Below are 25,418 nucleotides of genomic sequence, written 5' to 3'. Positions count from 1 at the left end.
CCTGGTTGTCTTCTGGTCCAAGAAAAATCATCGCGAAGGTTTCATTCCATTTGGAATCCGTTTGGTATTCCTTTCCTGTGAAACTCAAAAACAGGGGAAAACAGGAACTGGCACTGGGCTCTAGGTTAATAGGTTAGTCCCAAAAATAATATAAAATAGCATATTAATGCATATAAAACATCCAAAACAGATAATATAATAGCATGGAACAATCAAAAATTATAGATACGTTGGAGACGTATCAAGCATCCCCAAGCTTAATTCCTTCTCGTCCTCGAGTAGGTAAATGATAAAAATAGAATTTTTGATGTGGAATGCTACCTAACATATTTATCCATGTAATTTTCTTTATTGTAGCATGAATGTTCAGATCCATAAGATTCAAAATGAAAGTTTAATATTGACATAAAAAATACTTTAAGCATACTAACACGACAATTATGTCTTCTCAAAATAACATGGCCAAAGAAAGCTTATCCCTACAAAATCATATAGTCTGGCTATGCTCCATCTTCATCACACAAAATATTCAAATCATGCACAACCCCGGTTTTAGCCAAGCAATTGTTTCATACTTTAGCATTCTCAAACTTTTTCAACTTTCACGCAATACATGAGCGTGAGCCATGGACATAGCACTATAGGTGGAATAGAATGGTGGTTGTGGAGAAGACAAAAAGAAGAAGATAGTCTCACATCAACTAGGCATATCAATGGGCTATGGAGATGCCCATCAATAGATATCAATGTGAGTGAGTAGGGATTGCCATGCATCAGATGCACTAGAGCTATAAGTTTATGAAAGCTCAAAAAAGAAAACTAAGTGGGTGTGCATCCAACTTGCTTGCTCATGAAGACCTAGGGCAATTTGAGGAAGCCCATCGTTCGAATATACAAGACAAGTTCTATAATGAAAAATTCCCACTAGCATGTGAAAGTGACAACATAGGAGACTCTCTATTATGAATATCATGGTGCTACTTTGAAGCACAAGTGTGGAAAAAAGGATAGTAACATTGCCCCTTCTCTCTTTTTCTCTCATTTTTTCCTTTTTCTTTTTTGGGCCTTCTCCTTTTTTTGGCATTCTCTTTTTTTATTTCCTCACATGGGACAATGCTCTAATATGGAAGATCATCACACTTTTATTTACTTACTACTCAAAAATTACAACTCGATACTAGAACAAAATATGACTCTATATGAATGCCACGAGCAGTGTACCGGGATGTGCAATGAATCAAGAGTGACATGTATGAAAGAATTATGAATGATGGCTTTGCCACAAATACGATGTCAACTACATAATCATGCAAAGCGATATGACAATGATGAAGCGTGTCATTATAAGCTGAACGGTGGAAAGTTGCATGGCAATATTATCTTGGAATGGCTACGGAAATGCCATAATTGGTAGGTATGGTGGATGTTTTGAGGAAGGTATATGGTGGGTGTATGGTACCATCGAAAGTTGTGCGGTACTAGAGAGGCTAGCAATGGTGGAAGGGCGAGAGTGCGTATAATCCATGGACTAAACAATAGTCATAAAGAACTCACATACTTATTGCAAAAATCTATTAGTCATCGAAACAAAGTACTACGCGCATGCTCCTTGGGGAAGGGTTGGTAGGAGTTAACCATCACGCGATCCTGACCTCTACACAAAGGATGACAATCAAAAAATATCTCATGCTCCAATTTCGATACATGACGGAGCTTGATGTCTACTACGCAACTTTATTCTTGTAGACACGTGTTGGGCCTCCAAGCGCAGAGTTTTGTAGGACAATAGCAATTTTCCCTCAAGTGGATGACCTAAGGTTTATCAATCCGTGAGAGGTGTAGGATGAACATGGTCTCTCTCAAACGACCCCGCAACCAAATACAAGAAATCTCTTGTGTCCCCAACACACCCAATACAATGGCAAATTGTATAGGTGCATTAGTTCGGTGAAGAGATGGTGATAAAAGTGTAATATGGATGGTAGAAATATATTTTTATAATCTGAATAAATAAAAACAGCAAGGTAGCAAATAGTAAACTTGCACAAAAATGATGTTGCAATGCTTAAAAATGATGCCTAGGGTCTGTACTTTCGCTAGTGCAACACAATGTTAACATAGTTGGATCATATGATTATCCCTCAAAGTGCAATAAAGAATCACTCCCGAGTTCCTATTAGCAGAGACAAAAGATAGGAATGGTTTGTAGGTCACAAAAGGTCACAAAACCACCTCAAAGCTATTCTTTCGGTTTGATCTATTCAAGAGTTAGTACTAAAATAACACAAAGCTATTTTTTCCGTTCGATCTATCCTAGAGTTCGTACTAGAATAACACCAAAGCAAATTCATATTCATAATACTCAATCCACACAAAGAACTACAAAGAGACCCCAAAGATTCCGTCGGAGAAAAACGTGCATCAACCCCTATGCATAGATTACCCCAATATCACCGCGGGAATCCGCGAGTTGAATGCCATAACACATATCAAGTGAATCTATAAGATACCTCACTGTCACCTCAAGTATTCATATTGCAAGACATATATCATGTGTTCTCATCTCTGAATATTCAATCCGACAAGACAAAACTTTGAAGGGTAAAGGTTCAATTCATCATAACAAGAGTATAGAGGGGAGAAACATCATATGACCCTAATATATTAACAAAGCCCATGATATAGATCACGAGAGAAAGAGATCAAGCACATAGCTACTGGTACAAACCCTCGGCCCTGAGGATGGACTACTCCCTACTCATCGTGGTGGCCGCCGGGATGATGAAGATGGCCAAGGGAGATGATTCTCCCCTCCGGCAGGGTGCCGGAACGGGGTCTAGATTGGTTTTCGCAGATACAGAGACCTTGCAGCAGCGGAACTTCTGATCTAGTCTAAACCCGAAGGGTTTCGGAATATTTGGGAATTTATAGTGCAAAGAAGGGGTACGGGAGGCCACCGAGGTGGGCACAACCCACCAGGGCGCGCCAGGGGGGTGGCCGCCGGGATGATGAAGATGGCCACTAGAGATGATTCCCCCCTCCGGCGGGGTGCCGGAACGGGGTCTAGATTGGTTTCCGCGGATATAGAGGCCTTGCGGTGGCGGAACTTCTGATCTAGGTTAACCCCGAAGGGCTTCGGAATATTTGGGAATTTATAGTGCAAAGAAGGGGTACGGGAGGCCACCGAGGTGGGCACAACCCACCTGGGTGCGCCAGGGGACCCTGGCGTGCCCTCGTGGGTTGTACCCCCCTCGGGGAACCCCCTAGGTGCAGCTCAGGCCCATTGGGTTCCTTCTAGTCCAGAAAAAATCTCCAAATAGTTATGCAGTGTTTGGACTCCGTTTGATACTGACTTGCTGCGATGTAAAAAACAAGCAAAAAACAGTAACTGGCACTGGGCACTGGGTCAATAGGTTAGTCCCAAAAAATGATATAAAGTTGCTGTAAAATGATTGTAAAACAGCCAAGAATGATAATATAATGGCATGAATACTTCATAAATTATAGATACGTTGGAGACGTATTAGCATCCCCAAGCTTAATTCCTACTCGTCCTCGAGTAGGTAAATGATAAAAGAAATAATTTATGAAGTGTGAATGCTAGCAAAGTGCATAAGTTTGATCAATGATAATTTCAATCACTTTTCCTAGCATCATAATAGCAATTCTTTCTTATAAAACTTCTGATGTTATAGTAGCAACCAATTCACATGTTAAGGTTCAAAAAATGAACTCTCTTGAAACTCAACAACTTATGTTCTCAGTCACCAAGCAATTGCAACTCAACTTATTCAACAGAGTCTAAGTAAGAGCTCCACATACTCAACCATCTTATAGTCTTCTATGATTGCTAACACACACTGCATACACATGAGCAAAACGTTTCAACCGGACACATAGAAAGATAGGGGCTTATAGTTTCGCCTCCCAACGTATTCACCTTTGGGTGATGTCAACAATAATAACTCATGCTACCCATATTCACATGGACATATGTTCCTAGATCTTTCCTCACCACATGATGCTTGCCAAAGGAGAAAAATCAAAAGGAATAGAGAGAAAAACTTTGACTCTTTGCATAAAAGTAAATACATAAAAGTAAAGGATAGGCACTTCGCAGAGGGAAACAGAGGTTGCCATGCGCTTATTTGTTTGTATGCTCAACCCCTTAGTGCAAAAGAACGTCACGTTATATTGCCCCTTATGATAGCAACCTTTATTATGCAGTTTGTCGCTTTTATTCTTTGCCATCACAAGTACATACAATGCTTAGTTTTCTCTTACACTAAATGATCTAACACTTTTAGAAGCAATTTTTATTGTCGTATTGCACCGATGACAACTTACTTGAAGGATCTAGCTCAATCCTTAGGTAGGTATGGTGGACTCTCAAAACAAGATTTGGGTTTAAGGGTTTTTGGATGCACAAGTAGTATCTCTACTTGGTGCAGAATTTTTGGCTAGCAAAGATGGGGGCAAGCACCACATGTTGAAGGATCTATGACAATATAACTTCTATGTGAATATGAACAAACATAAATCATTACGTTGTCTTCCTTGTCCAACATCAACAATTTTGGCATATAATATTTTGATGGGGGCTCACAATCACAAAAGATTTCCAAGATAGTGTATTTTCATGTGAAAGTTCTCTTCCTTATACTAATTATTCATGAATTGCTTGTATGACCAATATTGTGATTGTAAAGCTTCAAAAGCTTTCACTTTCTAAACCCAATGTGAAGCCACTACTAGGCATGATATGAACATGTAGTTTTAACTTCATGATATTCAATTCATTCAACAATTTACTCATAGGATATAAGTGAAGCATAAGAGTAAATGACAGGCTACTCCAAAAAGATATAAGTGAAGATCATGAGCATAATATTTCTTTCTCTCAAATTAATTTAAGTGAAGTAAGAGAGAATTTCTTCAAAAATACTAAAGCACACCGTGCTCAAAAAGATATAAGTGAAGCACTAGAGCAATTCCATAGTAAAGATCTTCATTGATGGGATGTGAATGCCGCTTGCCTAGCCTCACTGGCAACTAATTGAGGACTCTATTTTATTTAAAAACTTTCAGATCCAAGTATTTTATGAAAATAGCAAGCAAAACAAAACAAAATTACATTCCAAGAATAGCACAACTCATGTGAAGAAGCAAGAACTTAGGCTCAACCGATACTAATCGATAATTGTTGAAGAAGAAAGGTGGGATGCCTACTGAGATTAGCTTTGGATGCCTTGATCATCCCCAAGCTTGATCTTTTGTGTCTCCTTAATTCCTCTAATATCACGGTTTCCCTAAATCTCAAAAACTTCATCCACACAAAACTCAACAAGAACTCGTGAGATAAGTTAGTATAAATCAGTGCAAAACCTTTATCATTCTCTGCTGTAGTAAATCACTATAATTATTATTCAACATCGCATACTAAATGCCTCTAGATATTTAATAATCCCATCCTCAAATAGAATCATTAAACAAGCAAACATAAGCAAACAATGCAAACATAACAGCAATCTGCCAAAATAGTACAGTCTGTAAAGAATGCAAGATTCATCATACTTATCTAACTCCAAAAATTATGATAAAAATACTACACTGTATAAAATTTATCATATCTTATTTGCAAAAAGTTTCAACAATTTATCATATTTATGACTTTTCTAGGGAATTTTTTCAACATCGATAAACTTTCTGTTTTCAAACAACAACAAGTATACTTGCAAAATAAGCACGGCAAAGGCTATCATTGCCAATTTTATTGAAATAAAAGATGAAAAACATTATTCCAAATAATAGAAAGAAAATCGTAACAAAATAAATTGACGCTCCAAGTAAAACTCATATCATGTGACGAATGAAAACATAGCTCCAAGTGAGGTTACCGATAATGTTGGAGATGAAAGAGGGGATGCCTTCCGGGGCATCCCCAAGCTTAGTTGCTTGGATCTTCCTTGAATATTACTTTGGGTGTGCCTTGCGCATTCCCAATCTTATGGTCTTGTCACTCCTTATTCTACTCATATCAACATGTCACCCAAAACTTGAAAACTTCAATCACACAAAACTTAACGGAACCTTGTGAGATAGGTTAGTATGATAAAGAGCAGCCCATTTCACTTTTGGTACTGTCAAAGACAAGATTCATAATTGTTTCCACACAATTCCTACTGTAGCATATCATTTCTACAATTTATATTCAGCAATATAAGCCATAGAAACAAGCAAACAAGCAAACTATGCATTGAAAACAGAATCTGTCAAAAACAGAACAGTCTGTAGTAATCTGTACTCAAATCATACTTATGCTACTCCAAAAATTATGAAAAAAATTGTATCACGTGATCAGTTTGTATCTTAATCTTCTGCAAAAAGAATCAACTCAAAAGCACCCTTCTGTTAAAAATGAGAGCTATTTTCGTGAGTGCAAGAGTTTCTGTTTTTTCAGCAAGATCAAATCAACTATCACCCAACATGATCCCAAAGGCTTTACTTGGAACTTTATTGGAAAAAAGCAATAAAACATGATTACTAAAGTAGCACAATCATGTGAACACACAAGGACAGTAGGTAAAAGTGTTGGGTTGTCTCCCAACAAGCACTTTTCTTTAATGCCTTTTAGCTAGGCATGATGATTTCAATGATGCTCGCATAAAAGATAAGAATTGAAACATAAAGAGAGCATCATGAAGCACATGACTAGCACATTTAATCCTGACCCACTTCCTATGCACAGGGATTTTTTGAGGAAACAATTTATGGGAACAAGAATCATCTAGCATAGGAAGGCAAAACAAGCAATACTTCAAAACTTTCAACACATAGAGAGGAAACTTGATATTATTGAGATATGTAAAAGCATATGATCCTCTCTCATAATAATTTTCAGTACCATCATGAAGAAATTCAACAATATAAACATCACATAAAGCATTGTTTTCATGACACATAAGCATAGCAATTTGGTTACTCTCCACACAAGCAAATTTATTCTCATGAATAGTGGTGGGAGCAAACTCAACAAAATAACTATCATGAGATTGAAAATTAAAATCATGATGACAAGTTTCATGGTTATCATTATTCAATATAGCATAAATGTCATCACCATAATCATCAAATATAGGAGGCATGCTTTCATCATAATAAACTTCCTCATCAAAACTTGGGGGACTAAAAATATCATCTTCATCAAACATAGCATCCCCAAGCTTGTGGCTTTGCATATCATTAACATCATGGACATTCAAAGAGTTCATGCCAACAACATTGCAATCATTCTCATCATCCGTGCCAATCATTTTATTAAATTCTTATTCTATCAAATGAGCACAATTTTCCGAACCATCATTTTCAAGAAAGATATTATAAAGATGATCAATAATATGATGCAACCTCAATTCCATTTTTTTGTAGTTTTCTTTTATAAACCAAACTAGTGATAAAACAAGAAACTAAAAGATTCGATTGCAAGATCTAAAGATATACCTTCATGCACTCACCTCCCCGGTAACGGCGCCAGAAAAGAGCTTCGTTGCCGTGGTGTGAGTGCCGGTTTCCTAACCTCCCCGGCAACGGCGCCAGAAAAGAGCTTGATGCCTACTGCGCAACTTTATTCTTGTAGACACGTGTTGGGCCTCCAAGCGCAGAGTTTTGTAAGACAGTAGCAATTTTCCCTCAAGTGGATGACCTAAGGTTTATCAATCCATGAGAGGTGTAGGATGAACATGGTCTCTCTCAAACGACCCTGCAACCAAATACAAGAAATCTCTTGTGTCCCCAACACACCCAATACAATGGCAAATTGTGTAGGTGCACTAGTTCGGCGAAGAGATGGTGATGAAAGTGTAATATGGATGGTAGAAATATATTTTTATAATCTGAATAAATAAAAACACCAAGGTAGCAAATAGTAAACGGGCACAAAAACGGTGTTGCAATGCTTAAAAATGATGCCTGGGGTTCGTACTTTCGCTAGTGCAACACAATGCTAACATAGTTGGATCATATGATTATCCCTCAAAGTGCAATAAAGAATCAATCTCGAGTTCCTATTAGCGGAGAACAAAAGATAGGAATTGTTTGTAGGTCACAAAACCACCTCAAAGCTATTCTTTCCGTTCGATCTATTCAAGAGTTCGTACTAAAATAACACAAAGCTATTTTTCCGTTCGATCTATCATAGAGTTCGTACTAGAATAACACCAAAGCAAATTCATATTCATAATACTTAATCCACAAGACCCAAAGTTTCCGTCGGAGAAAATCGTGCATCAACACCTATGCATAGATTACCCCAATATCACCGCGGGAATCCGCGAGCTGAATGCCATAACACATATCACGTGAATCAGTAAGATACCTCATTGTCACCTCAATTATTCATATTGTAAGACATATATCATGTGTTCTCATCTCTGAATATTCAATCCGACAAGACAAAACTTTGAAAGGTAAAGATTCAATTCATCATAACTAGTATAGAGGGGAGAAACATCATATGATCCGACTATATTAACAAAGCCCATGATATAGATCATGAGAGAGAGAGAGAGAGATCAAACACATAGCTACCGGTACAAACCATCATCCCCGAGGGGGACTACTCCCTCCTCATCATGGTGGCCGTCGGGATGATGAAGATGGCCACCAGAGATGATTCCCCCCTCTGGCAGGGTGCTGGAACGGGGTCTAGATTGGTTTTCACGGATACAGAGACCTTGCGGCGGCGGAACTTCTGATCTAGGTTAACCCCGAAGGGTTTCGGAATATTTGGGAATTTATAGTGCAAAGAAGGGGTATGGGAGGCCACCGAGGTGGGCACAACCCACCTGGGTGCGCCAGGGGGCCCTGGCATGCCCTAGTGGGTTGTGCCCCCCTCGGTGCACCCCCTAGGTGCAGCTCAGGCCCGTTGGGTTCCTTCTGGTCCAGAAAAAATCTCCAAAAAGTTACGCGGTGTTTGGACTTCGTTTGATATTGATTCCCGCGATGTAAAAAACAAGCAAAAAACAGCAACTGGCACTGGGTCAATAGGTTAGTCTCAAAAAATGATATAAAGTTGCTATAAAATGATTGTAAAACATCCAAGAATGATAATATAATGGCATGAATACTTCATAAATTATAGATATGTTGGAGACGTATTAGTTCACCATACGTGCATGCTACGAGACTCACAAACCTTAACACAAGTATTTCTCATATTCACAATTACTCACTAGCATAACTCTAATATCACCATCTTCACATCTCAAAACAATCATAAGGAATCAAACTTCTCATAGTATTCAATGCCCTTTATATGAAAGTTTTTATTATATCCCTCTTGGATGCCTATCATATTAGGACTAAATTTATAACCAAAGCAAATTACCATGCTGTTTAAAGACTCTCAAAATAATATAAGTGAAGCATGAGAGTTCATTAATTTCTATAAAATAAAACCACCATCGTGCTCTAAAAAGATATAAGTGAAGCACTAGAGCAAAATTGCCTAGCTCAAAAGATATAAGTGAAGCACATAGAGTATTCTAATAAATCACGATTCATGCATGCCCCTCTCAAAAGGTGTGTACAACAAGGATGATTGTGGCAAACTAAAAATCAAAGACTCGAATAATACAAGACACTCCAAGAAAAAACACATATCATTTGGTGAATAAAAATATAGCCTCAAATAAAGTTACCGATAGACGAAGACGAAGGAGGGGATGCCTTCCGGGGCATCCCCAATCTTAGGCTCTTGGCTGTCCTTAAATATTACCTTGGGGTTCCTTGGGCATCCCCAAGCTTAGGCTCTTTCCACTCCTTATTCCATAGTCCATCAAATCCTTACCCAAAACTTGAAAACTTCACAACACAAAACTCAACAGAAAATCTCATAAGCTCCGTTAGTATAAGAAAATAATCACCACTTTTGGTAATGTTGTGAACTCATTATTTATTTATATTGGTGTAATATCTACTGTATTCCAACTTCTCCATGGTTCATACCCCCTGATACTACTAATAGATTCATCAAAATAAGCAAACACCACATAGAAAACAGAATCTATCAAAAATAGAACAATCTGTAGTAATCTGTAACTCTCGAATACTTATGTAACTCCAAAAATTCTAACAATTATGAAAACCTGGGAAATTTGTGTACCAATTAGGTGCAAAACGAATCAGATCAGAATCATGCTTCTGTGAATTATGAAAAATATTTTCCTGGGCGCAAAAGGTTTTGTTTCTCAACAAGATCAAAACAACTATCACCGTAAGCTATCCCAAAGGTCTTACTTGGCACAAACACTAATTAAAACACAAAACCACATTTAGCCAGAGGCTAGATGAATTATTTATTGCAAAAAAGAACCAAAAAGCAAAGAACAAAAATAAAATTGTGTTGCCTCCCAACAAGCACTATTGTTTAAAGCCTTTTAGCTAGGCATTGAGATTTCAATGATGCTCACATGAAAGATTACAATTAAAACACGAAGAGAGCATCATGTAGCATGAGAAAAACAAATTTAAGTCTAACCTACTCTGTATGCGTAGGCATTATATAAGCAAACAAATTATGGAGATAAGCAAAAACTAACATATGCAAGGAAGAAGAAAGAAACAATAGCAATCTCAACATAATGAGAAGTAATTTAGTAACATGAAGATTTCTTTAATCATATTTTATTCTCTAATAATAATTACATGTGGGATCATACTCAAATTCAACAATATAGCTATCACAAAGCATGTTCTCTACATGATCCACATGCATTCAAAGTTGACACTCTTCCTGTCGTGGTATTGTCACAGCAGATGCCCTAGCATGAGGACTTAGGTGTGGAGCCATCGCAATGTAGTTAGCTTGAAGGGGTTAAATGGGACAAGGGACACAGAGAGTTTTACCCAGGTTCGGCCCCTCACAACGAGGTAAAGGTCTACTCCTGCTTTAGGTTGTATTGATTGGGCTTCGATTACCAGGGAGCGAATACGCTTGACCTAGCTCTCGACTTGTTGTCTCCTTTCCTGACCCGCCGCTGGGTCACCCCTTTATATGTACAGGCTGATGCCCGACGGCTTATAGAGTCCTGGCCATCTCATACACAACATTTCTAGCTCGGTGATAGAACTACACTTTCCTTAACATACAAGTTAAACATATGGGGTCTTATGCCCATGGGCCTCAAGTCTCCTCCGGGTCTTGGGCCTTCAATAAGCTTGCTTCATGAACCGCCATCTTCAACATCTTCTTGGGCTTTCTCATTATGAACCACCAGTGGTACGATCCGGCCCCTCCTAGGTGGGTCATACCCAATAGTTATATCCCCAACATTAGGCCCCAGGTTGATGTGAACTTGTTCATATCAATCTTCAACACTTGGAAAAAAATCCTTCCTCGTCAGTCCTTACGAATTCTTATAACCCGCCGTGACGTCAGCTCACAGAATTGCAGTAACCCGCCATGACGTCTTCTCACATTAATATCACATGAAGCCCAAATCTCAATATGCCTTCACTTTTAATGAATCTCTGAAAATCGAGGCATCTTTGCTATCACAATCTTTTTTGGCCTCCTCAATTCCCGCGCATGCCACTTATCCTTCTGCCTTATAAATAGGGCCAGGGGTCCCTTTCATTTTCTCCCCTTGCCTCATCGTCTTCGTCCTCTTCCTCACAACACCTCAAGCGCCTGAGCTTCGCCGCTGCTATCGATCTTCGTCCACTGCCTCAACCTCGGCCGTTGCATCAACCTGAACGCACCAGAGCTCCTCCGCGCGCCTCCAGTGTCCAACAACCGGGTAAGCCTTCCTATTTCCTCACCATATATCTTCATTAGGGTTTTCTCGAGTTCTTCGGAGTTCATCTTTGTTCCTCTTTGTTCCTCCCTGTTTCTTATAGTTTTGATCTGAGTTTAGTGCATATCTTGCGTGGCGTCAGTTTCAGCACTCATTTTTAATATTTGAACGCCTCCTTTCTGTGAGAGATCCCATCTGAGCACATGAACTTCTATGCTCCCGCCACTTAGGTTTAGAATTTTCTTCATTATTTGAACTACTGTAGATCCAAAATTGTAGCACCGATCTGTGAAAGCTGTTTGTCCAACACTTAGCAATTTTTTCACTCATAGATCTGAAAATTGATAGCTGTGTGGGCGGCTTAACTTTATAAACCATAACCCGCCATGTACCATTAGTCCCCTCTTAAACCGCCAATAGATTGCTCTTGCATGTCTCAACACTAACCTCCGGCTTAACATACTGCATGTTAATTTATCTTTGAACCAATGACCGGTTTAACCAATATAATCTTAAACCGGCAATATTTTCCTTTCAGACCTTCATCAACAATGACTAAGACCTTTGATAACCCGCAAGTATACGGGATAGTTGTAGCCTCTTTTGATAAGTAAGAGTGTCGAACCCAACGAGGAGCTGAAGGTAGAACAAATACTCTCTCAAGTCCTATCGGCCACTGATACGAATCTACGCACGCTTGACGTTCGCTTTACCTAGAACAAGTATGAAACTAGAAGTACTTTGTAGGTGTGATAGGATAGGTTTGCAAGATAATAAAGAACACGTAAATAAAAAGTAGGGGTTGTTTAGATAAAGATGCAATAAAGTAAATATAGCGAGTGTGGAAAAGTGGTGGTAGGAGTTGTGGAATTGTCCCTAAGAAATTGACTACATTACTAGACCGATAATCACTATTGCAATTCTATTTGAGGGAGAGGCATAAGCTAACATACTTTCTCTACTTGGATCATATGCACTTATGATTGGAACTCTAGCAAGCATCCGCAACTACTAAAGATTCATTAAGGTAAAACCCAACCATAGCATTAAAGTATCAAGTCCCCTTTATCCCATACGCAAACAACCTACTTACTCGGGTCTGTGCTTCTGTCACTCACGCCACCCACCATAAGAAAATCATAAACATATTGCAAACCCTACAGCGGGAATCCCTCACGATTGCGTGACTCGGAGGGCACAATAGGACAGCACCAATAATAAAACATGCAACTCAAACCAATCATAGCAATTCATCAATCACCGATAGGACAATGGAAATCTACTCAGACATCATAGGATGGCAACACATCATTGGATAATAATATGAAGCATAAATCACCATGTTCAAGTAGAGGGTACAGCGGGTTGCGGGAGAGTAGACCGCTGTAGATAGAGGGTGGAAGGTGATGGAGATGTTGGTGAAGATGGCGGAGGTGTTGGTGAAGATCGTGGTGATGATGATGGCCCCCGGCAGCGTTCCGGCGCCACCGGAAGCAAGGGGGAGAGGGCCCCCCCTTCTTATTCTTCTTCCTTGACCTTCTCCCTAGATGGGAGAAGGGTTTCCCCTCTGGTCCTTGGCTCCCATGGCATGGGAGGGGCGAGAGCCCCTCCGAGATTGGATCTATCTCTCTGTTTCTGCGTTCTACCTTCTGCCCTGGCACCATTTCCTTTATATCTGGAGATTTGTAACTCCGATTGGATTGAAACCTTCGCCCAGATTGTTTTCCAAAAATTAGCTTTCTTGCGGCCAAAGAAGGTCATCAGACGCCTTACGGGTGGCCCACGAGAGTGGGGGGCGCGCCCACCTGGAGTGGTGGTGTGGGCCACTCTCGTGGCCACCTCGGGCACCGTTTCGCGTTGATTCTTCCTCCCAAATCACAAATATTCCAAAATAATTCTTTGTCCATTTTTAGACCGTTTGGACTCCGTTTGATATGGGTTTTCTGCGAAACAAAAAATATGCAACAGACAGGAACTGGCACTGGGCACTGGATCAATATGTTAGTCCCAAAAAATAGTATAAAAAGTTGCCAAAAGTATATAAAAGTTGTAGAATATTGGCATGGAACAATCAAAAATTATAGATACGACGGAGACATATCAGCATCCCCAAGCTTAATTCCTGCTCGTCCTCGAGTAGGTAAATGATAAAAAGATAATTTTTGATGTGGAATGCTACCTAGCACAATCTTGATCATATATCTAATCATGGCATGAATATTAAGACACGAGTGATTCAAAGCAATAGTGTCGGGGAAGCTGATCCACGAACACCTATGGGACCGGCGGACCGAGCCCCTTTCGGTCGGTGGGGGGCGGAGATCGCACGAAGAGCGGATCGAGGCGAAGCACACGAGCAGTTTACCCAGCTTCGGAGCTCTCCGGAGAGATAATACTCCTACTGCTGCTTGTTTGATTGTATTGTATTCTTGCTCAGGAGCGCTGAGTGCTATAGTACACACGAGCTGCTAACAAGACCGAGCATGAGTGTTTTCTGCTTTCGAACCCCCCCTATGTTGCGCATGGGCCTCCTTTTATATGCTCAAAGGGGTCACCGACAGGTGGCAACGTAAACAAGGGCAAAAATGGAAAAGGAATGTGGTAGGTACAGCTACCTGCACAGTGCATCCTACCTAACCCTGACGACAGGGGACAAAGGCATTAAATGCCCGTCTGTGTCGCCCAAACAGTGCAGAAAGGGACCGTCAGGGGCGCCACCGCTTGCCACGATGGCAACCTTGTCAGCGTCGCATGCCACCACGCACCGCTGGCTGCACAACCTCCCGCCACGCGCGTCTGGGAAGGCCCCAGGGCGACACGTTGGTGGATGCGCTGGAGCGTGGGTACAGAGTGGCCGCTTGCCGTGGCAAGCGCCTTGCCGCGGCAAGCGCCTTGCCGCGGTCGTTGTCTTGTCGCGTACGGAAGCTTGTCGCTCACCGGGCCTTGCCGGGACGCGTGGCGCGTCGCGGCAAGTTCCTTGAGATGCCTTGGTTGGCCTTCCCGGCAAGCTCCCCTTGCCGGGGCCTTGTTTTCTTGACTTGAATACTTTGTTCTTGAATGGCTCCAAAGGAATCACGGAGGACCTTGGCGGTCACCCGGCAAGCCTTGCCGCGGGGCGCTGCAACTGCCCGTGCACAAGTTCGGGATACTAGGGTACCCCTATTCTAGTACAACGACAGGAGCCCCCGGGCCTGGGCCACACACGGTGCCGGGCGCTGTTGGGCCAGGCCCAAAACAGGGCACGGGAACACGCGGACTGGGCCACGCCGTATCCCACTCCGTATCCACCGCGCCCTCCCCCAACGGCACGCGTTGAATGCGGCATTGTGGGAGAGATCGTGGGTGGTTTCTTTATTTGGAAGGGCGAAACGTCTGCCCCCTCCCTCTTTATAAGCAGGGGAAACAGGGGCAGTTCACCTCTCTCGCTGGTTGCTACTCCATTTTCACAAATCTCCGCCGCTCCCCCCCTTCTTCTCATGGCCTCAAGAAAGCTGCGCCATTACTTCCAAGCACATGAGATCACAGTCGTCACTCGCTTTCCGCTGAAGAGGATACTGCAGAATCCAGAAGCAACAGGCAGGATTGTCGAGTGGGCACTGGAGCTGTCAAGCTTTGGCCTCAAGTTTGAGAGCACTTCAACTATCCAAAGCAGGGCATTGGCGGAGTTCATAGCAGAGTGGACGCCAACACAAGATGAAGAAATTCCGGAAACAAGCATCCCCGTTAAGGAAGCAAGCAAAGAGTGGCTGATGTACTTTGATGGTGCCTTCTCGCTGCAAGGCGCCGGTGCGGGCGTCCTACTTGTCGCACCCACCGGAGAGCACCTCAAGTACATAGTCCATATGCACTTTCCCAAGGAGCAAGCAACGAACAATACTGCAGAGTATGACGGTTTGCTTGCCGGTCTCAGGATTGCAGCAGACCTTGGGATCAAGAAGCTCATTGTCAGGGGTGACTCACAGCTTGTCGTCCGCCAAGTGAACAAGAACTATCAGAGTCCATTGATGGAAGCCTACGTTGATGAAGTGAGAAAGCTAGAAGAACATTTTGACGGCCTACAAATGGAACATGTTCCGAGGGCTCAGAACGACATTGCTGATGGCCTGTCAAAGTGCGCCGCACTAAAGTTACCTGTGGAACCAGGGATCTTTGTGCTCAAGCTGACTCAACCGTCTGTAACACCATCAACTGGACAGAGCAAAAAGAGGAAGTTGATTTCTGGTGACTATTTTCCGGCAGAGCTCCCTGAAGCCGCCGCCAAGAAGGTCCCCAAGATCAACACCAAGAGTGCTGAGGAGCAGTCTGCTCCGGCAAGCCTTAGGGTTTGTTCCGTTGAAGCAGACGCTCCCGACAAGTTTTGCTACGGCAAGCTTGCCGGGGAACATCAAGCTCCGGCTGAGCCGCAGGTTCTTGCCGTAGAAGCGGATGTTCCCGCAGCAGCAGATGTGCCTTTAGTCCTTGTTGTCGAGCCGCAAGCTCCAGCATGGGCACAGCAGATTGTCCGTTTTCTCCAGACAGGAGAACTTCCCGAAGAGCAAGAAGAAGCGAAAAAAGTAGCCCGGCAGTCAAGTATGTACCAGTTTGTCGACAGCACATTGTACAGAAGAAGGCTCAACGGCGTGAAATTGAAGTGTATTTGCCGGGAAGACGGACAAAAGCTGTTGGCAGAGATACATGGAGGCATATGTGGTCACCACATTGGCGCAAGAGCACTTGCCGGCAAAGCGTTCCGGCAAGGTTTCTTTTGGCCGACAGCCCTCCAGGATGCAACTGCACAAGTAACCAAGTGCGAAGCGTGCCAGTTCCATTCCAAGCAGATACACCAGCCAGCTCAAGCTCTCCAAACGATCCCTTTATCCTGGCCATTTTCGGTCTGGGGGCTCGACATCCTCGGCCCCTTCCCCCGAGCTGTCGGGGGCTTTGAGTACTTGTACGTTGCAATCGACAAGTTCACAAAGTGGCCGGAAGTGGAACCAGTGACAAAGGTGACAGCACAGTCAGCAGTCAAGTTCTTTATGTCGATTGTTTGCCGTTTCGGGATTCCTAATGGGATCATTACCGACAACGGCACGCAATTCATGAGCCGCACCTTCATGCAGTACGTCCAAGATCTTGGCGCCAAGGTCTGCTTCGCTTCTGTTGCTCATCCGAGAAGCAACGGTCAAGCGGAGAGGGCAAATGCTGAAGTGCTGCGCGGGCTCAAGACCAGAACTTTCGACAGGCTGCGCAAGTGCGGAAGAAACTGGATTGAGGAGCTGCCGGTGGTTCTTTGGTCGATCAGAACGATGCCAAATCGAGCCACTGGCTAGACACCTTTCGCTCTAGTCTGTGGAGCAGAGGCAGTTCTCCCCACGGAACTCGTATACGGGTCACCTCAAGTGCTCGCTTATGATGAGCTTGAGCAAGAGCGGCTGCGACAAGATGACGCGCTGCTCCTTGAGGAGGACCGTCTTCAGGCTGCTGTACGAGCTGCTCGATACCAGCAAGCTTTGCGCCGCTACCATAGCCGCAAAGTTAATGCCAGAAGTTTCGAGGAAGGCGACCTTGTTCTTCGGCACGTTCAGTCCGCCAAGAATTCCAACAAGTTGACGCCGAAGTGGGAAGGCCCTTACCGGGTGAAACGAGTCACTAGGCCTTGCGTTGTCCGCCTTGAGACCGAAGATGGCATTCCGGTGAGCAACTCCTGGAACATTGAACATCTTCGTAAGTTTTACCCGTAGGGCACGGTTGCCGGAACCTGTTCCGGCAACCACCTTTTGTACAAGTCTTGCCAATGTTGCATGTAATCCTTTGTAGAAAGCCAGGCGCAGACCCCGTGCATAAGTAAAGTTCGTGTGCTCCACACATCTTGTCAATTTCATGCATTATATCTTTTTCTTGCATGCATTATCTAACACTCTGTGCAGCACCTACTCCCGGTAAGCAGTAACGAGCCATAAGGCTCCATATCTTTATTTTCTCTTCTTTCTTTTTCTCAAAAAGGAAAGGAAGGTTCCCTCGCCCACAAGTTTGCCGGGGGGGAAGGAGAAGATAATGGTGTGGAACAGGCGCCGTTCAAGGAAGTTTCGCCTTGCCGGAAAGCAAACGACAGAAAAGCTAAGTTGCCAAAGTTTGAGCAATTAGTTTTAATTTTTAAGTTATCTTCCTCGAACGACCGTGCTTTGTATGGAAAACCTGTGCGCGGAGGAACCAACTCGCAGCTAGTCGCGCCCTTACTTTGTTTCGAGTCCGCTCAACAACTTAAGTGAGCTGCAACTAGTTGCGACAAGGTTTCTTGTCGGAAGCGGCGCCGCCAGCAGGCTGCTGACGTTCCGCACTCAGCGCTCGCGGCTCAGGTGCCTGCGCCGACAAGTTCCCTAAAAGCGTAAGGCAAAAACATACAAAGCAACAAATCAAGTAAAGGAAATAACATAGCGATCATTACCCAAAATAGAGTTATATTACAAGATAGCTTGTCGCAGCTCTAATAGATTGTTCTTGTAACATGACTAGCAGCGACAAGAAAAAGAGAAAACGGGCGGCCTAATCTACGCGATCGCACTCAACCTTCTTGATCCCGCTCACCTTGTCCACAATGGGTGCGACAAGGGCCTTGAGCGCTTCCAAATCAGCATCTGGCGGCAGGGACTTGAGGACGTTGGTGAAGTTGAGGCCTGGGTTGCGGAAGGCCACCTTCATCAGCACCTTCTGAAGAGCTCCTGCACAGATCTTGCATGACTCGTCGGCCAACTGCTTTGGGATATTCTCCCGGAGTCGCTGGAGGGCCGTCGCCACGCCCTTGAAGAACAAGTTGAGCTTGGCGCTGGGTTGGAGATGCTCGTCGGAAGGATACCCGAAGTCCTCCATCCCCAGCTGCGCCAGCTCCCCGTCGATGACTGCGGCGATATTCACCAGACCCTCGGTCCAGTGCTCCACAGTCTCCCTGAATGCGTTTTGAGTGACGGCAATACTCGCCAGCAGCTCCTCGTCGGCCTTGATCTTCTCCGTCAAGGCCACCTCCCGCTCCTTGGCGCCGTCCAGCGTCTGAGTCAGCGTGGCCAGCTTCAGCTCAAGATCCGCATTGGAGTCCTTGGCGGCGCTGAGCTCCTTGCTCCTTTCAGCAAGAAGACCCTGCAGCTCACCATGAGCGGCAGCATCCTTCTCGCGCTCACGCTTGAGCGTGGCAAGCTCCTCGCCGCTCGCCTTGAGGTCGGCTTCCAGCTAAGCCACCTTCATCTCCAGCTCCTTCTTGGCGGCCTCGGCAGCTGCGGCAGCGTCCTTTGCTTCCTTGAGAGCCCCGCCAAGTGTTTGCTCGCGCGCGACAAGCTCCTCCTCGTAGCTGTCAAGGTTGGCCTTCCGCTACACCAACTCGCCTTCTCGCGCGGACTGCTTCTCGGCAGCAAGCCGTTGTTGCTCTTCAGCTTCAGCCTTCTCGAGAAGGAAGGCTGTATGCTCCTCGGCGAGTCGCTCCCGCTCCTGTGCCAGGGACCGGAGAGCTTCCTGGTTAAGGCCCCGGAGCTCCTCCGCGCGCTTCTCCATATCCACTCCCGCCTTCGCGACAAGCGCTTCTCGGGACGCTAGCTTGGCTTGTCGTGCGCAGTAGAGTGACAGCAGCTTCTGCAGCAGCTGCTCCTCCTCAGGCTCGCCACTGCTGCTGCTTGGCGCATCAACCAACGACAACCCAGTGGAGGCGAGCGGCTCCTCATCGAAAGTCTCTCCTTCGACCGGCGCCCTGGAGCTTGACGCCCAGGGAAGCTTGATGAAGATGCCGTCACCGGCCTTCAAGTAGGCGCCGGGCTGGGGCTCTTCGGAGCCTGATGCTGCAGCAGAGGCAGAGGGATCGGCGGTCGGTGCAGCGCCTGGCGCTCCTGCGGCCAGTGCGATCGCCAGACCCCTCGCCTGCTTCTGCAGCGGCAGCCTTGGCGGCCTCCCCGCCGGCGGGATCGTCAGCACCGACCTCTTCTTCGATGACGGCGGCGTCATCAGTGTTGCCGCGCGCGTTCTTCTCGCCGGCGTCCTCGGTCTCCATCGGCTCTGTGGCAGATTGGTCTGGCGAACGGAAGGAGGAGAAGAGTCAAGAAAATACTCAAAGAAGAAAATCAGAAGAAGAAGAACCCAAGGGAAGTTTTTAAGCAAGAAGGATTACCTGTGCCAGGATCTGCAGTTGCGGTCTCAGCCACCGCACGGTCGCTGGTGCTATCCCTTGCCGGAGAACTGCCCCTTGCCGGAGAATTCTCCCTTGCCGGAGAACGCTCCCTTGCCGGGGAACCCTCCCTTGGCGGTGTAGTCGAAGCAGATGGCACTTCGGGAGCGGCTTCCAAGCCCTCTTGGTGAGGCTGCTCTGCTCCTACACAAATCCAACAGTCAAGATATTAGCAAAGAAAGAGCACCCATGCGTGCCTGACAGCAGGAAGTAAACTATGAACTTACGCTGGGGGCTGCACTGGGGGCTGCTTTGGGGAGTAGTTGCCGGGTCCGTCAAGGTGGTCTCAGACACACCCCCTGCTGACACGGTGGGATCATCCTCAATGACAATCACTGGGGCCTTGGCTCTCTTCGCCGCTCTCTGGGCCAGCGTCCTAAAAAGGAATGGGTTCAGATTGAAGCAAGTCAGATACAAGACAAAAATAGCAAGAATTGAAGAACTACAAGAACAACGAAGAAGCTTACTCTTCTTCTTCCTCGTCGGAGCTGAGTGCGGAGAGATCGAAGTCCGGCTCCCCTCCGGTGCGGTGAGGCGGAGGAGTAGGTTCCCTTGCCCGCTTGGCAGGGGCAGTCGCGGCGGACCGGGAAGATCCCGCTCCAGTTGCCGCAGCAGCGTGAGGCGCTCCCGCGGCAATAGTGCTTGCCGCGGTAGAGCGTGTCGCACGGCTCGGCGGCTGCTGGCTCGTCTGCCACCCCGCCGCGTCCTCGGCCCTGCGGAGGCGCCTTCTTGGTGTAGCTGGGGGCTCCACTTGCGGCAGGCTGTCTGATGGATCGGGCCCGACAAGATCTCCCTCGCCGGGCTCGCTCGGCTCGCCTTCAGGCCCGACAAGCTCTTCCTCGCCGACAAACTCCTCGCGCTCGGCAAGGCTTGCCGCCTCTGCTGCCTCTGCCTCCTCCACGATGAATCCAAACTCGCCTGCGGTAGCTGCTGCCGCAGCCTCTTCCATCCTAGTGGCGATGCGCTGTAGCTCCGCATCGGTGGTGTCGCGGGTGAGGCTCTTCTACTCGTCGGCGCGGACCGGCACTTCTTCTAAGTTGTCGAAGAATGCCCGCACAACATCATCCGCAGGTTCTTGCCAAGTTGGGGCGATTCCGTGCGAATCGCACAACGGCATCATTGCGCGGATCCGGTCAAGCAAAGAATTATTGCACAGCGGAACGACGCCCCTCGGCAACACAAATGGGTGCTGGGGATCGCATTTGAACAGATACAGGAGCATCGCATCCAGCTCCAGGACGGTGAAATTGAAGTTGAGGCCCGGGCGCAGCCTCATGATGTCCGCCGAGTTCTTGAACTCCCAGGCGGGTCTCCCCCTCTCCTGCAGGGGGGCGATGCGGCGGCGAAGAAAATCTGCGCCAACGGCGCCTACGGTGATCCCGGCAAGCCTGAGGCGAAGGATTCGGGTGACGGCGATCTTCAGCCTGTCGTCTTCCGGGGCCACATTGCTCCAATCGTTGCCACGCACTATTGGGGCTTGGCGCAGGGCAGTGAAAGGCTGCGGGTTCTCCTCGACGATCCAGCACCACTCCGCTCTCCACTCCTCCCACTTGCTGCGGAGCTCACCCTCCAGATATGCTTCCTTCTTGCCAACTCTCGAGATCCAGGCGATCCCTCCGGCAAGCGGCTCTCCTCTCTCGACCCGAGGCATGAAGAAGTGGCGGAAAAGGCTACATTTGGGTGGACTCCGACAAAGTTTTCGCAGAGATGTGCGAAAACTGCCATGGTCAGAACGGCGTTGGGGGTGAAGTCAAGGAGGCGGAGCCCTTAGGTGTTCATGATGTCGCAGAAGAATTCCGAGAAGGGCGGGCAGAGCCCGCAGTAGAAGAACAGCGCGAAGAAGGGGTACCCGTTTGGAGCTAATTCTGAAGCGGCAGCCGGGAGTACCTTCGTGCGCGGATGCGCTCGCGTCTCCGTCGACCAGAAGAGGTAGTAGTACTCCCTCAGCTCCTTCGCGCCGAGCTGGGGGATAAGATCGCCCGCTCCTTCCGCAGCGCCGCGAGCCGCTGCGCCTCGGCCGACTTCACGCCCTTCCCCTTGTCGGCTTTTGGAGCCATGGCGGAGGTGGTGGGGGAGGTCGACGGCGTTGGTGATGCTGGTGGCAATGGGGGGCGGAGCGCCAAAGATGTCGGGGAAGCTGATCCACGAACACCTATGGGACCGGCGGACCGAGCCCATTTCGGTTCGGCGGGGGGCGGAGATCGCACGAAGAGCGGATCGAGGCGAAGCACACGAGCAGTTTACCCAGCTTCGGAGCTCTCCGGAGAGATAATACTCCTACTGCTGCTTGTTTGATTGTATTGTATTCTTGCTCGGGAGCGCTGAGTGCTACAGTACACACGAGCTGCTAACGAGACCGAGCGTGAGTGTTTTCTTGTTTCGAACCCCCCCTACGTTGCGCATGGGCCTCCTTTTATATGCTCAAAGGGGTCACCGACAGGTGGCAACGTAAACAAGGGCAAAAATGGAAAAGGAATGTGGTAGGTACAGCTACCTGCACAGTGCATCCTACCTAACCCTGACGGCAGGGGACAAAGGCATTAAATGCCCGTCTGTGTCGCCCAAACAGTGCAGAAAGGGACCGTCAGGGGCGCCACCGCTTGCCACGATGGCAACCTTGTCAGCGTCGCATGCCACCGCACACTGCTGGCTGCACAGCCTACCGCCACGCGCGTCTGGGAAGGCCCCAGGGCGACACATTGGTGGATGCGCTGGAGCGTGGGTACAGAGTGGCCGCTTGCCGCGGCAAGCGCCTTGCCGCGGTCGTTGTCTTGTCGTGTTCGGAAGCTTGTCGCTCACCGGGCCTTGCCGGGACGCGTGGCGCGTCGCGGCAAGTTCCTTGAGATGCCTTGGTTGGCCTTCCCAGCAAGCTCCCCTTGCCGGGGCCTTGTTTTCTTTACTTGAATACTTTGTTCTTGAATGGCTCCAAAGGAATCACGGAGGACCTTGGCGGTCACCCGGCAAGCCTTGTCGCGGGGCGCTACAACTGCCCGTGCACAAGTTCGGGATACTAGGGTACCCCTATTCTAGTACACCGACAAATAGTCTATCATTTGACATAAAAACAATAATACTTCGAGCGTACCAATAAAGCAATCATGTCTTTTCAAAACAACAGGGCAAAAGCAAGCTTATCCCTACAAAATCATATAGTTTGGCCATGCTTCATTTTCGTCACACAGAATGCCCCCATCATGCAAAACCCCGATGACAAGCCGAGCAATTGGTTCATACTTTTTAACGCGCTTCAGCTTTTTCAACCCTCACGCAATACATGAGCGCAAGCCATGGATATAGCACTATAGGTGGAATAGAATATGATGGTGGAGGTTTATGTGGGGAAGACAAAAAAGGAGAAAGTCTCACATCGACGCGGCTAATCAATGGGCTATGGAGATGCCCATCAATTGATGTCAATGCGAGGAGTAGGGATTGCCATGCAACGGATGCACTACAGCTATAAGTGTATGAAAGCTCAAACTGAAAACTAAGTGGGTGTGCATCCAACTTGCTTGCTCATGAAGACCTAGGGCATTTGAGGAAGCCCATCGTTGGAATATACAAGCCAAGTTTCATAATGAAAATTCCCACTAGTATATGAAAGTGACAATATAGGAGACTCACTATATGAAGAACATGGTGCTACTTTGAAGCACAAGTGTGGAAAAAGGATAGTAACATTGCCCCTTTTCTTTTCTTTTTTTTTCTTTTTTTCTTCGGTGGGCTTATTTGGCCCCCTTTTTTATTTAGGCTTCTTTGGCCTTTCCTTTTTTTTTCTTTTTTCTTTTTTTCATGGGGCAATGCTCTATAATGATGATCATCACACTTTTATTTACTTGCAACTCAATATTACAACTCGATACTAGAACAAAGATATGACTCTATATGAATGCTTCCGGCGGTGTACCGGGATGTGCAATGATCTAGCGTAGCAACGACATCAAACATCATGCTAGCACGATCATGCAAAGCAATATGACAATAAATGCTCAAGTCATGTATATGATGATGATGGAAGTTGCATGGCAATATATCTCGGAATGGCTATGGAAATGCCATGATAGGTAGGTATGGTGGCTGTTTTGAGGAAGATATAATGAGGCTTATGTGTGATAGAGTGTATCATATCACGGGGTTTGGATGCACCGGCGAAGTTTGCACCAACTCTCGAGGTGAGAAAGGGCAATGCACGGTACCGAAGAGGCTAGCAATGATGGAAAGGTAAAAGTGCGTATAATCCATGGACTCACATTAGTCATAAAGAACTCATATACTTATTGCAAAATTTTATTAGCCCTCGAAGCAAAGTACTACTACACATGCCCCTAGGGGGATAGATTGGTAGGAAAAGACCATCGCTCGTCCCTGACCGCCGCTCATAAGGAAGACAATCAAACAAACACCCCATGCTTCAAATTTGTCACACAACGGTTACCATACGTGCATGCTACGGGACATGCAAACCTCAACACAAGTGTCTCTACAATCCACAACCACCCACTAGCATGACTCTAATATCACCACCTTTACATCGCAAAACTATTGCAAGGAATCAAACATATCATATTTAGCGATCTACAAGTTTATGTAGGATTTTATGACTAACCATGTGATTGACCAATTCCTGTCATCTCTCTAAATAGATATAAGTGAAGCAAGAGAGTTTAATTATTTCTACAAAAGATATGCCCACGCTCTAACAAATATAAGTGAAGCAAAAGAGCATTCTACAAATGGCGGTTTTCTATGTGAAGAAAAACAGGCAATCCAAACTTCAAATGATATAAGTGAAGCACATGAAGCATTCTATAAAGCCATACTCAAAAGATTTAAGTGAAGTGAATTGAGCATTCTATAAATCAACCAAGGACCATCTCATACCATCATGTTGCATAAAATAAAAGTGAAAACTAAATGCAAAAGACGCTCCAAGACTTGCACATAATGCATGAACGAAACGAATTCGAAAACATACCAATACATGTTGAAGAAAGAGGGGATGCCTTCCGGGGCATCCCCAAGCTTAGACGCTTGAGTATCCTTGAATATTTACTTGGGGTGCCTCGTGCATCCCCAAGCTTGCTCTTGCCTCTCTTCCTTTTCCTCATATCGAGACCTCCTCGTTTAGACACTTCATCCACACAAAACTTCAACAGAAAACTTGGTAAGATCTGTTAGTACAATAAAGCAAATCACCACTCTAAGTACTGTTGCAAACCAATTCATATTTTGTTTTTGCATTGTGTATACTGTAATATAACTTTTCCATGGCTTAATCCACTAATATAAATTGATAGATTCATCAAAACAAGCAAACTATGCATCAAAAACAGAATCTGTCAAAAATAGAACAGTCTGTAGCAATCTGAACATCCACCATACTTCTGGTACCCCAAAATTCTACCACAATTATGAAAAATAAACAAGTTGTATAGAAAGAC

This window comes from Triticum dicoccoides, chromosome 5B (genome assembly GCF_002162155.2).
Source record: "Triticum dicoccoides isolate Atlit2015 ecotype Zavitan chromosome 5B, WEW_v2.0, whole genome shotgun sequence".
Classification (NCBI taxonomy): Eukaryota; Viridiplantae; Streptophyta; class Magnoliopsida; order Poales; family Poaceae; genus Triticum; species Triticum dicoccoides.
Note: the sequence above shows the minus strand (reverse complement) of the source record.